Below are 15,148 nucleotides of genomic sequence, written 5' to 3'. Positions count from 1 at the left end.
CTCCAAAGATCCCTTAGTGCGGAAATGATGCTTCTCTGGGGAATGCAAGGCTTCCCTGAGGGGTTTCCCTTGAGGAGTCCATTTTAGCTTTCTGACTAGTTAGAAATCCACCACATGGGATGGGCAAAGTCATGCCTTTCTTTAAAACTTGTATTTGCTACATTTGTCAGAAACCTGAGGATAGTTTCTTTAATGATGTTCATTGAATAACAGAGTTTAAATTGTACTTGCTAAAGAGTTTTTAAGAAGACAAGTGAAAATCTAGTGAGTGCATAAGGAACAGAGATGGTTTTGGGTATGCTTTAGGACTGGGAATAGTTGTTTGAGAATATAACATTTTACTATTAGGAAGCAATCAGTTGCTCTCTTTTTTTATTTTGTTAGGAAAATTTTTGCATTGTTTACTGCAGATGTTTTGGAGGTATTTTTTGCACCAATTGTATAATATGAAATTGTGTAATTGATCTCAAATTTCTCTGATGTGCATTGTAAATTGTTTAACACTGGATTCTAGTGTGGCCAAACACTGGTGGAGCTTAAGCCTACTTACTGTATCTAGATCCAGGAGCCCTATAAAGGGTTCTCCCTGTTTGCTAGGATCTACTTGACCTCTGTTGTGGAAATCATGCTTCATAACCTGTTAAAGAATATTTCTTGCTGCCTAAAGTACCTAACAGAATAAGGTATTTTACTTGTCAAACTATCTATTGTAAATAAGCCATCTGTTTTAGGAGACTGGTTGAGTGATCTTGTTTCCTTCTCCCATTCAGTGACTTTGGTATGACACATTGTCTGAAGGTATCAACAGAAACAAATATCTCCCTATGCAACTGTGATTTAAACTTGTGAAAATAAAATGTGAATGATGGTCACGTTATCACTGGTTTTCAGGAGGGCTTTTTTTTAGTAAAACTGTTATAAATTGCAAATGAATAATGGCTTTTTTTAAACCACACTGATCACTCATATTTTGAAAATAAGTTATGCATGTTTCACTTTTTTAAAGATTCAAAATAAGTGCTTTAATTATCTTTTCATCTTAGTGTGTTTGATCTATACTTAATATTGCTTGTGCTAAAATAAGAGAAGGACTTAACTTGTGTATTAAAAGTCATTGAGTTATAGAAGCCCATAATGAAATGTCTTTGGGGATGATTACAGATACCAAGCAATAGTGGCTGTCAGCATTGCTTGGGGCTGCTAGATCCCTCCATCCTTTCTGTTTAGAGCAACTGATCAAAAGGAAATTTACAGCAAAATCATGTTTTTCAAGCCAAGAGGTCTAAGGGGGGACAGGTTCCGAAGTGTAATGTGCAGGGGCTGAGTGAATAGAATGTGTGGGAAGAACCTGAGCTAAACAGATGGCTCCACTTTACTGTTTTTGGGAGCCCTAGAAGGCAGTGAGGGAGAGATCAAGGCAGCAAGTGTCTGCCTGAGCAGAATTTCAGCCAAAAGGAGATGTATGTGTGCTTTTCACCTCACTTGTTCATCTCAACAAGGCTCGAGGTATACCCTGTAAATAAACTCCCTTGTACTTTTCATCTTTCCAAGCATGCTACTCTGTCACTCTGTGTGGTACAAAAGGGGATCCTTTTTTGGAAATGTACAAGCTCCTATTTGCCTTTTCATTCAGATAAATTAAAAAAAAAAAAAAAAAAAAAAAAAAAATAATTTTTAAAATAACTTCTTCATTACAGGGCTCCTGTTCATTAAAATTTCCAGGCAATGGGAACCTCTCAGTATTTGCTCATTGATGTCTGTATGCCCCTTATCAACCTTTAGAATAATTTAATTAAAAGGACCCCAAAATACTTGCAGAGACCTGTCTCTTTAGGCTAGGTATGGATAGTATTGTCCTCTAGGGCTCCATTTAGGGAACTCTTGTCTTTTTAAAGATAAAGCATATGGGGATTCCAGGCTGCTGCAAAACCAAAAAACAAAATACAGGGATGAAAAAATGTTCCTTAATCTGTAACATTGCTCTAACAAACATAGCACTAGTTGCTACTGAAGTACTATGTGGTAAATATTAGAATAGCAGCCTTTAATATAAAAAACAAGAGGAGGGGAAAAAAGAATGAAGTATTATTAACAAGCATAAACTGAATCATGACTGTATTCTCCAAAGAGGTGAAAACAACATCTATTTTTGTTTCCACTTAAGGCAGATTTTAACACAAGAATACATTGATTATTTATTTGCTGCATCTAAAAAATAACCACCATTCATTTAAATGAGTTTGAACAAACTCTAAGTAGTGACATTTAAATAAATTACAGGCAAAATTTTCCAATTTTCATTTTAGAATTACTTGTGCCATCTGAAAACATTTTGGTTCCCTGTCTCAGCTCTTCTTGATATTATCCATTGTTCCTCTGCTTGTTACTACATCACATTTCATAAATTAAGTGGGGATGCTGTGATTCATGCTGACATAATTTACTGAATTGCTCTGATCTGCTAAACTTGTCTGACACTAGCTTAAGACTCTCAGTTTTGTAAGAATACCTCTATGACAGTGGATTGCCTAGAAAAATAATATGCTTTCCTTTCTGAGGCATCTGTAGGACACAAATAGAAACTTCTTCATATCCTCCCAAAAGCTGTGGTCCATTTGGACTTAGTCTTGATCTTCTGGCTAAATTTCCGTGTTTTCCGTAAACTGTGTCTCTGAGAGATAGGAGAACACTGGTTTTCTTTTTGGCTAGATATCAAAAAAGATCAGTATTGGAGGTTGTTTGGGTGCCCTTCCATGAAGCAGCTTGGGAGTTTTGGTTTGGTTGTGTTGTTTTTGTTTTGTTTGTTTGTTATTCTTAATAGTCTTAGACTGACTGAGTCCAGGCCATAAGTAGCATACGTGTGTATCGAAAACACAAATGTTATTGTCAAAACGTTTCATTGAGAGCTGTGAACTGTCAAAGAGAGACCCCATTTTTGGTAGAAACGCAGCAATTTTACCATTTATCTGACCTCTAAGAGGGAAGCAAATCCTGTATGCTGGAAAGCATTATAATCCCATTAGTTCAGACATCAGGCTGCTTTTGTCATAGTGCTGTAGAGGAACAGCAAAGAAGACAGCTCCTGTCCTAGGCAGCTGATGCTTCCAGTTATCTGACAGGCTATGATAGAGGAACACAATGAAGAACTGTGGAAAGGCAGGGGTGGAAGGCTGAGGCAACAGCATAAACTACGGTTGAGATGGAAGCAACTGAAATAGGAAACAAATTGTATTGATAATATCCCTGAAAAAACTACCCAAGTATAAAGTGCTTTGTTGTTTCTTCCCGTGTTTGCTTGCCCTATGAGCAACTTAGTGCTTATGGTTCCTGTTGGAGTACGTAATCCTGATTAAGCCTTTAGCTGGTGATATAACCCCTTTCAACTTTATGCAGATATGAATACACAGTGACCAATTAAAACAAAAATAAAATTAAAATCACATTTTTATTGAATGTATTAAAACCAGCAGCTTATGCTTAAAGGGAAACTGAGCTCTGGATGTTGGCCTATTTGGCAACTTTATTAGGTATAGTAGTCAATGACAGTCAAACTTAGTATTGCTGATACACGCCAATATTAAGTTTCTTTATGAGTACTTCATTTCCATAGTTGATAGGTAAGAAAAATGCCTTTAAGTACTGACAAATTCAATGCACGTATATCCGACTCTAACTTTGTGCTTTAAGAAAGATTTGATTGTTTTTATGCCTGTGCTTTTGTTTTATTTTTTAGAGAGACAGTAGTTGCCATTTTGCCTGTATTAGTATTTGATCCCTGAGAGCTTTTCTCATATGACATCTTCTCTTGTGGAGATCAAAGAACAGAATCACTTATTACATTTTTGGATCATTGCAATATATCATTTTGTGTGTGCTACACTATATGAATGACTGATCAAAACAAATTACATGAAAGTGTAAATTGCTTTTAAAATAGATTAGATCAAGAAGATAAGAGAGCCACTATTCAGGATATTATTCATCCTGCTTCTTGATGTTTAATGGCTCAAGTTCTCTTAACCAAAGGCTTTAGTATTACACATTGAAGCACTATCAACACTGCTGAACTGCAGCTCCTGAAGTCAGAAATCCTATATGTTAAAAAGAAACCAACAGATGGCATTTTATAAACCCCATATTTCATCGTTCTGTAAATAGAGATTATCAAATACATAATGAGCACTCAGCAAGAATAATATTGCTTCTCTCTTAACTACTTTATTAATCATAAGCAAGCAACTAATACCTTTTTTATCTCTTGCTGGTAATTCAGTTTGTAATACATATGGTGCTCTTATAGTAAGGCTATGCTCACCTGTGAGTTAACATTTCAAGTTAGACATTGAGAATACAAGTGGAACCCACTCCTTTTTTGTTTTCTTTTCTTTTTTCCTTTTCTTTTTTTTTTCCTTCTGTTAATCATATTCCTATAATGCTGCATATACAAGCATTATGATTATATTATATTTTACAATAAGAATGGATTTCAAATGCTTGGAAATCAGGTTTTCCAACTGTTTGAAGTAGAAAAGAAGGGTAGTAACTGGCAATTAGGTTTAATGTAAGTCTTAGCTGAAAGGAGGTGAAAGAAATTGCTTTTAAAATTATAATAATGCCAGGTAGACAGAGATTGCTTATGGATGGTGTAACCAGCTGTGCAGGAGAAATGCCAAAAGATGGTTATGAGATCATTTGGAATGTAGAAAAATCAATCTAAAAGGATGTTACATAAAATCTGTACATTTTATTATGAAGTTGCCTTAAGACTATTATCCTGTATTCTGCCATTATGAGATTCTTTCTGTTGTAAAGTTACTCTACCTTCTCTCATATCACTCCCTTAATGTTATTTATTGTCTTTTGTAGAAGGAAAGCAATGTGCTGCTTTTAGTCATGTAAGAAGTAATGAACTAAACCATCTTGTGAAAAGAAAATAGATCAGAAAATCAAAAGTGTGCTTTGGAACTGATAAAGAGAAAATAACTCTTATTATTTGGTACATGTCCTTTCCTTATGCATTCAAAATCCTGTCAGCTTATTTAACATCTTCTTGATGCTACACCCATGTAAATGTTTTGGCTTTGCATCAGCGGGTCCTAGTGATTCCTTGGCAAGGATTAATCTCTCCCTAGATGACAGGCCATCTGAGAATTCCTCAGCTGTCTCAAGAAGGAATATGGTTCCTACTAGCATTTATTTTGGTTTGTGGCATTCTGAAGTTTATTATACATAGAGAGTGGTACTTATTTTGGTTGTTGCTGTGTTTTTATTCTGGAAAACACTTATTTTTTTAAGGAAAATTTCTTGAAAATCTAGAAAGGGAAGATTTGTTCTTTTTGTGAATTGTTTTGCACTGTTTGTCAGCAGGTGATGTCATAAAAGAAATAAAACTGCCTTTTTGTCTTGATGAGGAGAGTGAGATCACTGGTCCAATAACAATTTTATTAATAGCTATTTGGCTATTAGTCAAACTGTGTAAAGAACTATTGTAAAACTGGGATTTGGACCTGTGGCCATGAATGGCTATTTATGGGTGGAACTTGAGCTTCCACTACAGTTTTTGTGGTGCAGCAACTTTGCTGCAATAGGCTGGCCCTGAGAGCTGCGTTGGCTTCTCTGGAACCCTCCTTAGAGCAGAGGTTGTGCTGTGGCTGTGGAGGAGGACTATGTTAATCCAACCAGGGTGGTGGTGGGAGAGAAAGCAGTCCAAAACCATGGATTAAAGCTGTCCCTGGGGTAAGAAGCCCACAGAATTGTATACTGAGCAAGTTGCCTGTGCTCCTCACCAGTGTGGTTTATGAACTGCAATAAAACCTAGTGCTGACTGTGGCCATGTGTTAAAAGTAAGCTGGCTCTTCCTTTAAATCCTCTCTATATAGTATTAATCCAAAGCAATGCATTTATTTTCCTGTGAGCTGGAAAGCTTATTCTTCTCTTGAGCTGATTTTGTTACATGTTGCTATAATAATTTAGTGATCTGATCTTTTGAACCTGTTGATTTAATGGTAACTGTTCACTCATTTTTTTTCATTGCATGATTCTACCTTTAATTAGTGTAATAAAATTGTATGGTGAATCAGGTTGGTTAAGCTATGGTTATTTATTTTTTTTCTTCTTCAGCCTTGAAAGGAAATTCATAAATGCACAGAACAGATTTATACATCACGACAAAGTGAGCTCAAGGTTACAGAAACCAACAGATGAGAAACTTCTTTGCCTCTTGGTTTTGTTTCTTCACCAGTGTTCAGGAGTCCCTTTTAGTCTCAGTGTCCTGAATCTCTTTCCCCTCTATAAGCAATATAAAGTTTGATTGTGTACTAGTAGAAAATCGTTTGAGCTGGTGTGTTACCACCTTCATTAATAGAAGGCTGTTTTCATCCTTTGCACAGAAAACCACCTGATTCTCTCCTGACTGCAGATAGTAAGAATTTCTGTTCTGGCATTTAGATGTCTAAATAGAAGAAATAATTCACTGTATTTTTAAAATGCATCCTCTTAGGCCATATTGGCCAAAGCACAGTAAAATATGGTGGGAACCACTGATAGAATGGAACAAACAATGGCCACTGAAAGTGAGAGGAGCTGCAGATTTGTGCCTGCTGTGTGCCCATTTAGCAGGTATTACACAGGAACCATGCACATAGCTTAACCTTGAGAGGATGAGTGAGGTGCTTGCACTTTCCATCTCCTGAATGCTGTTAGGCAAATTTCTAGGGTTGTTCTCCATCTAGTGGCAATTGGCCCTGCGGTTGCCCTACACAGCCAGGGCATGTATCCCCATTGTAATCTTGTGAATTTTACTAGTGATCCAGATAAATATAACATGAGTGCATGACTGGATGATGAAAAAGTCTATCTGTTAAACCAAGTACTGTTCCTAATAATTACACATACTTACTAGGTTTTAAGAGAATAAAGTTGTGAGGTTTTTCGTAAATGGATGAGAGGATATAACTGTGAATTGATGAAGTGTATCAAGAAGCATGTTTTACAGGGATATATTTTTAATAATTATTCCTGTATATCCTATAATATCTTATAATAGCATTTTTCTTGAATGTGTAATTAGAGGGAGATAGAAGTTCACTAAAAGCTGTCAGTGATGTATTGATAAAGAGGGTTCTTCTGCATGTATAATGCAAAAGTTGTTGGTAGCTAGTTTGCTGTAAAAGGAACTCCTGAGCTTTCAAAAGAAGTCCAAGTAGATGGCAACAGAGCAGCAGGAGAAGATTGAGTGGCCGAAGCAAAACTATTCAGCAGCTCTCCACAGTTTAATAGTGCTGAGAGTGGTTGCATTCTTCTGGATGGGAAAAGACACTGAACAACCATGGCAGTGAAATGAGGGACCAGAGGAAAAGTGATAGTTTCACTGTGGTGATCCTAGGCCAAGCTGATTTTCTTCTCTGATTCTGTGGAAATTTTGGGTTTGCCCCATGCTGAGGGGAGGGCAAGTCACTCTGTAGACTGTTTGTAAACCAAAAGCAGAAAGTGTTTGGGGTTCAGGAGGACTATGGCACTGCCTGCTCATCCTCCTGTGCCCACTCTCTGTAAGCCTGTTAATTCAATTGACCTAGATGGAGGTGGTGGAGCCACTATGGCTTTTATTAAATTTCTTAGGACTGGTTTGCCCTTAATTAGGGGGAAATCCATTAATGTAGGTTGGAAAAAGAGGCTTGGAGTAAACAGTAGGGTATAAGGGTGGCAAATGCTGCTGTGTCATCTATCTCTCATAAATGCATTTTACTTGGTAGATTATAGGATCTATGTGGAGTGACTGAGAAATAGGTGCACCTTCAATTAGTGTTTCTATTGGACTTCTTTGAGTTTTTATTGTAAATCTACTCTTTGAAAGGGAAACCTGTCTTACTTAATAAGCCTGAGTCAGGTGGTAGAGTCAGCTTTCTGAACAAACCACTGAGGAAAGTAAAATGTAAACTATTCATAGCAGCAAGTCCAACAAAAACATCAATAACTAATAACAATTTATAGGTAATGCTCCAAACAAGGCTCAGAAGGAAAATCTTGCATTATTGTAACACATAACATAAAAATCACTGTGTACTTCAGGTTTTTAATATTCCTGGTATTTATAAGTCCTGAGAGTGAAACAAGGAGTTTGTGATAAGAAGGGTAAAGCCTGGCTATTCTTGGGTGTTCTCCACCTACTTGTGTGAGGAAAAGAGTGTTTGGCTATTTGGGTGACACACTTTGTTGACTTGCAGATAGACCAGCACAGGTGAAGGCACTGATGCACTCAATGGCCTTCCTGGCAGGAAGAAGCCAGAAGTTGAAGAGCATGGTCCTTGTGAGCTGTTGCAAGCTAACCCACTTTGCAAACTGGGACTAAGCTGGCAAAGCACCAAAATAACCAGGAGATCTGTACCAATTTAGGAGCCATTGAGAGGGAATGAGAACAAAGGTGCAACCTACATAGAATTCTTGGAGAGGTATTTAGAATTTATTTTTTGAATGGAGTAAGCAGCACTTTGGGAAAACTGCTCAAGTAATTATATGGTTGTGATAAATCTTGAGGACTGCTTGGGAGCATGAAAAGTTAGTAATAATTTTATATCCTCAAGGCAGGTTGTGTCTTAAGGTTTGAGGTCGATTTTTTTCATTTTCTTTTATTTTTTTCCTTACTTTTTTCCATGTGTATAATTTATTTAATATAAAGCGTTCTTCCAAGAACCGCTTGCTTACTTGCTTGTAGAGTCTTGCAGGAGTCTGAGCAGTATGTGAACAACCTGTCTGTTTTTACAGGGAACAGAAACCCCTACCTAATTATATTTTAGAATGTCAAATTCAATTTTATGAATTTATCTCTCAGCAAACAAGTGTCTTAGCTAGTGTGGAAAAAAAGAATTTTGCATTAAAAAATAATGTAAAGCATATTATAGTGTGAAGTTCTAAAAGCTCACATTACTTAAACCATGCTGGTGTAAATTCTCAACATGTGTTGAACTCAGTAGTATTACTCGTAATTCTATTTTATAGTCTCTGTAAAGAAAGGAGAGCTGCTGGGAAATGCGATTCAAATTTGGTCTTAAAGTGCTTATCTAAGGGTTGTATCCTGCCAGCATGTAAAAATAAGAGCTATAATCAATGCCATTGCTTAAAAATCAATGTTGCCCGGTATAGTCATGTGTGATGATAATACAGCACTGCAGCAAACAAAGCTATTTCAACCTCAGACTTCCATTCAGCTGGATAGCGTACAGCTGAAGGATAATATATTGTGGTATAATGCAGCACAGTTTAGATTGGAAGCATGATAGAGGGTATTTAATGATATGATGCTGGATAACTTGGGAGCTTTATAAAACATTGGTCAGGAAAGTTTCACATGGGTGCTGTGACAGGGAGTGTGACTTATGGAGTGCTGGATGCTTAAAGTGGCACCTGTTTTTTATCCTTCTTGCCCTTTGCATAAATCCCTTACTGCAATATCTCTGAATTGTCAGAAGACCAGAAAAAAAATGTTTGAGCCTCTTTATATTCTTTCTCTCAGAACTGGTGAGTCAGGTGTGTAGAGTAATGGTTTCAAGTTAATTTCTAATAGGAATCAATAAGAAGTAATTGTTTCCAATGCTTTCAGGTGTTGTGTATCAAGAACTGAAGTACTTTGGAGTTCTTAAACTCATTTGTGTTTTTTTCTGTGGCTTAAATCTATGTCCTATGACAATAACACCTAAAAGGTGCCATGTGGAATGCTACACAACCATGTGGTCCTGGGCTGCCTATTTCCTCTGCCCACACTACAAAGACTATTGAAAACTTATCTGATACACATTTTCAATTGAGGCTGTGTAAATGGGAACGGATTGGTGGTGAAGGGATGAGGCACCACCCTGTTGCTTCTGTGGCTTAAAACATTGGAAAGGTTGTGAATGCCTGGTCTGTTCCTAGGCAGGAGTGTTCATGGAAGCAGCTACTTTTCAGGAAAATATCCACAAAAAAATTAACCTGCCATGAACAAACTTCTTGACACAGGGAAACCTAGTTTAGAAAGCTACTACTCTGTTCATATGCACACAAATACCTTCTATACCCTAGAAGAAGCAAGGAAGCAGTGTGCTTTTCTTTTTCTTTTCTCTTCCTCTGTCTCAGAGGGCCATATGGGAATATTTAAAGCTGGGGTGTTGGTTTTTTTTGTCCCCCCTGCCTTTCTCAAAAGAGGTGTGTATTCTTCACCCACTCCTTCCCCAACACCTAGGTATCAGGTCACCCCTTTCTCAGGTGGGAGACCTAGTTCAGGTGCCTAGTCTAGCAGAACTGCAGAAGTGACTTAAATTTGACTAAAACATGAGTATAACCATCTTACAGATCCGTGTGAGCTTGTCTCTAGAGCTTTTCCTATCTGTCTCAATATTAAGTGTCATTTCTTTCCCACCCTTGGATAAAAAAATTGAAAGAAAAAAATCACTGGGACAGCTGAAGGTCTGCCACTTGGGTCAGCAGTGGAGCTTGCATACTGAACATTTGCAGTCAGACTCAGCTAAAAGGACTGAGCTGGCCCCAAGGACCAGAGGAAGCATTTTTTATTTGAAATTATTTTTTAAATGAAAACTTTTTCTGGTCTCAGTATGATTTATAAACTTGAAATTATGTAGAATTACAAGTCTGACTAGCCAAAAAATAAACCTACCATGTTTCCTCTACAGTTCTTGGAGAAGTAGGACAGCTGACTGAGTACAGTAACTGAGGAAAGGAACCTGATGTTCTTGTTCACCCTTAATTTGAGAACTGAATACAATGTTAATGCAACAGTCCACTCAATTAGTCATGAAATGAATCAGTGACTGTGGTGGGAAAGGAGCCCAGGGATCATGGCCCCTCTGCTCCAATGGCTGGATTGCACTGCCTTTAAAAAAGATCCCCTTTTTTGAGTAGGAAATTTAAAAAATCCCATGACAGTTTACCATACTGATTGGCATTTTTTCCTTCCTTCCTTTTTTCCCCTTCTTACATTTTTGCTTTCCTCCCCCTCTTTTTCCTTTTCTCTAAGGGGCAGAACTACTATAAACAAAGACTTTGCTAGGATGAATTTTGAAGCCAGGCATGCAGTGAGAGGCAAGCTGATGTTTCTGTTATAAAATCTTCATTTTATCCTTTCCTGGAAACATGAGTATGAATTATGAACTCCTTGACTGGCAACCTTTTCCTCAACAGAGCACAGATCCCTGGGAGAATATATTCCCTCCTGCTCTGTATGTCTGACTGCCACTAATGTGAATGGAGTCACTGAAAAGGCAAATATGCCCTTGTTTGTACAAATGGCTGCAAAGTAGATGTTCAAAAAACATGCTGGGGAAAAAAACAAACAACTCCATGACACAGCACTGCAAGTCAAAAAAGAAACCTTACAAGCTGGGAGAAGTGGCCCATTGTGAGACAGTCATTAAATATAATATAGTTTAGAATGGACTGTTGAGAAGGATCAGGTTTTCTTAAAGGTAAAATTACTTTCTGCTTAGAGTACTTTCCATTGTGAGGCTTTTAAAGGATTCTGCACACACAAACTGCATCGGTATTTAGTGATGGCAAGGGACTGAGCTAGTGCAATTGAAAAGGTCTCTATTCTTTGCCTGAAATGCAGCAAAGGGCAGTGTTCAAGTTCCTGGCTAGTAGCTAAATCTTTCTGCTTACATCACTTCTCTGTGGAATTTGGAGTGAAGTAGGAACAAACACAAGATCTGTTACTGTATCTTGGCTGGAGGGCAGAACTTTTCAAATGTTCATGCCAGAATTTCTGGCTACCTGCTTGACCATACAGCAGTATCTACTTTACTGGGTTTGTTTCTGTCTAGATGAGTAAAGTGGGAAGTAGCAAAGCCACAGCTTTTCCAGAGTCTTCAGCCAACTGAACTGCAAGATAACTTCCAGTAACTTGCTTTTTTCCTCTGGCTGACATACCACCCTGTAGTTTCAATCAATTCTAATAAATCAAGGGTATATTCTTATGATCAAGTTTTCATAAATTTTATAATAGTGAGAGTACTGGGAAATGTATTAATATAGTAGGTGTCATTCTTGGCCTATTATTACTAGAGAAAGTTTGAAATAGGTCAGTATGTATTTATGGTGGTTACACAAGTAATGAGATCCGGGGATTTTCTTGTTTTCTTTTCCTTTCTGGCTTTGCATGTCTCTTCATGTTGCTGTGATGGCAGAGGACAGCTGTCCTAGTAATGTCTTATTATCTGTAATAGGCAGCTCATTGAACAGCTCATGAGACTGGACAGTATGTACAGTGTGGGTGGATCAATAAGAGGCATTCAAGATGTTTAATAACTTGTAACCAGTTGGACACTGAATACAGCATAAATTCTTGTCTGCCTTAACATCTGGGAGCAGGAATTCCCCTGGAAAGGGTTTTATCTGCTTGTTGAAGAAATTTGTAAACATTTGCCCCCGTAAGATGAGTACAAATAAAGTTACTTCAGAGATTATCTTGTATAGCTACTATTAAATTATTAATAATTAACAAAAATTTTTACTTGAGGAGCCTGTATCCCGATGTATCTGTACTGTAACCAAGATAGACACTATACTTCAATTTATTATTATTATTTTTTAAAAAAAAGAGGTTTCCTGCTTATGAAAACAAGCTTAAAGAGTTTAGCCTTTTCCAGTCAGTCTCCAGTGGATATAATGACAAGGATCTTGCTAAGCAGTGAAAGGAGAAAGGGTTTTTCCTGTAACTGAGTTACACTCACATCCCAAACAGTAATGACAGAGGATTCTTTGGCCACCTGTGTGTTAGAGCTCTCCACAAAATAAGTATTGGTGGTATTAAAATGTTGTGAATAAACTGATTCCTTTTGAGTTTCTCCTGAATCAGTGTTTATTAAATACAAATGCAAAGATAGAGATTAGATTTAAAAACACTTATACAGCTTACCTTGGACTACATTAAGAGTGCATTTATGCAACTATGAAAATGTGGGAGGCTGTAAGAGCCTATATAGGCCCTTGTCTATTATAAAGAAAATGCCTGTTAAAGTGTGTGTGAAAAGGCATGGGTGGAAGAGAGGGATAGGGAAGTAAGTATGAATCTTATCTTAGTTGTAACAGATACTGAACTGGTGGCATTAAGCAAGCATAAGTATGAATTAAATCAAATCTAGGCTGTGTGTACTCTGCTGGATTAGATAGGGTAAAAACCTGGAAATAATAGTGCTTTGCCTTCTTTATGGCATCTTAAAAAGCATGTCAATCCAAATAGTTTTGACTGCAGCAAAGTTTCAGATTGTTAGGAGACACACAACAAATTAATCAAGAACATCAAAGGTCCTGCAAAGAACTGTCTCGTTCAGCAGCCTCTTCTTGCAGATAGGCTCTAGTCCATTACTCCCAGAAGATTATCATATTATGCTATCAACCATGAAAAAAAGAAAAGAAGATTTCAATAACCTGAAGGAAGCTTCACTAAAGCAACTGAAGTCTCAGGCTGTCATGACAGGAGAATGACAATCAAATAACTTTTAAAATATAAACATCACAAAGTTGGAAATGTATACTAAGTTTGAGTTTTTGCCTTACTATTTCCCAAGAGAAGTAGAGCTCTTGAGTTTCTTACCATAAAATGCAATGAAATTTTACTTTTTGTGTGTGTGTTAACTGCAGACACTTTCGCTCTTTAGGAAGGAGGGAGAGTGTTACCATGTTTTGTATTAGAATATTTTTTATTATTTTTTGTTTTCATTCTTCTAACTTCATAGATTGAGTACCAGATCATTGCTGTATCTTTATACCTGTATTACTGACGCAGAGGAGGAGTTCCATTTGCTTTCAGAGGGAATAATAACATTGCTACACGTACACACACATTTTAGGAGCTACCTTTAACCTTAGCTAGGTGTAAATGCATGGGTCATTATGGATTTTTGCTGTCAGGGGGTCCAGAGACACACGAATCACCCCATCTGCTCTTGCTAGAGATAAAGATCCTTGAGAAAACACTGGGGGTAGCTCTGTCTAAACTACCCAGACTGAGTATTTTGTTTTCTCTTCTTCCCGTTCCCAAACAAGAATCATAGTTTCCCTCCAATGCTTTTCACACTGTTTTAAGCACTTGACATTGTCCCAATTTTTGTGTGAGGAAGCCTCAGCTTAGCTACAGTAAATGGGCGGAAGCTAGAAGAAGACAGGAGAAATGCTGAATCTTAAAGCATTCCATTTGTTCTGAATGTAGACTACGATATGGTAAAGGTCTCAGTATTGTGGTCTTTCAGATCTTCTGCTTGTCAACAGCTTTGTAAATGTTCAGTAAACACATGGGGCTTTCCAGATCATGGCATATCCTGCAGCCATAGTTCTGGTGATGTCTTTCAAAATGTGCCTCATTCGTGTTGTGGCAGCACAGAGGGACAGAGCCCTGGGTGCAAGGCTCTGAGCATGGCACTGCACAAGCCTTTCAGTTCACCTTTTTAGGGTCTTCTACATTTCTAATTGCAATGCAGTTTTTGGAGCCTTACTCAAGCCATCCTTTTGTGTTAGCAAAACCCATTCAGTACAAATTTCACACCATATTCGTTCTGACAAGAGAAAAAAGCACAGCCATAGCTCAGTATAAGTTTGCAAAGCACTGTGGTGATTTTAAGCTAAGGTAATGGAGCTCCTAGAGTTGTGCATAGAATTACATCTGTTACCACAAAGTTGAACTTCGAATACTGGCTGTCACTTGAGTATTTACCTTGCATATTTCTAATGAGATGTTATTCTTCCATTGGTTCTGTAAATCCAGTGGTCCTGTATGTAATAACGTGTAATGAGTTGTCCCCTACACAATGATGATGGAATATCATGGTGACTTGTAACATTCTTTATAAGCAAAATGTTGACAAATGGATTAGGCTTTTAGTGCCGACTGCTGGATCTAAACAATGTGCACCTACTGCAAAATGTCAGACCTCTTCCAATTGCAAACAATAAATGACAGAATTTAAACGAGCTCACTCATTTATACCAGGCTTAGAAATGCACCATTGACAGCTTTTTTGGAAGTAGGGGAATAATAGGAAAATGAGTAAGTGTTATGAAAAGCATAATCCAATCCAAAGTTGGTTGGGTTTTTTTTGTTGTTGGGTTTTTTTTTTTCTTAAAAAAAAATGAGTGGAAGGGAAAGAGAGGGGGAAGAGATGGGAAA

This window comes from Chaetura pelagica, unplaced genomic scaffold (genome assembly GCF_000747805.2).
Source record: "Chaetura pelagica isolate M959 unplaced genomic scaffold, ChaPel_1.0 scaffold346, whole genome shotgun sequence".
In the NCBI taxonomy this organism is placed as follows: Eukaryota; Metazoa; Chordata; class Aves; order Apodiformes; family Apodidae; genus Chaetura; species Chaetura pelagica.
Note: the sequence above shows the minus strand (reverse complement) of the source record.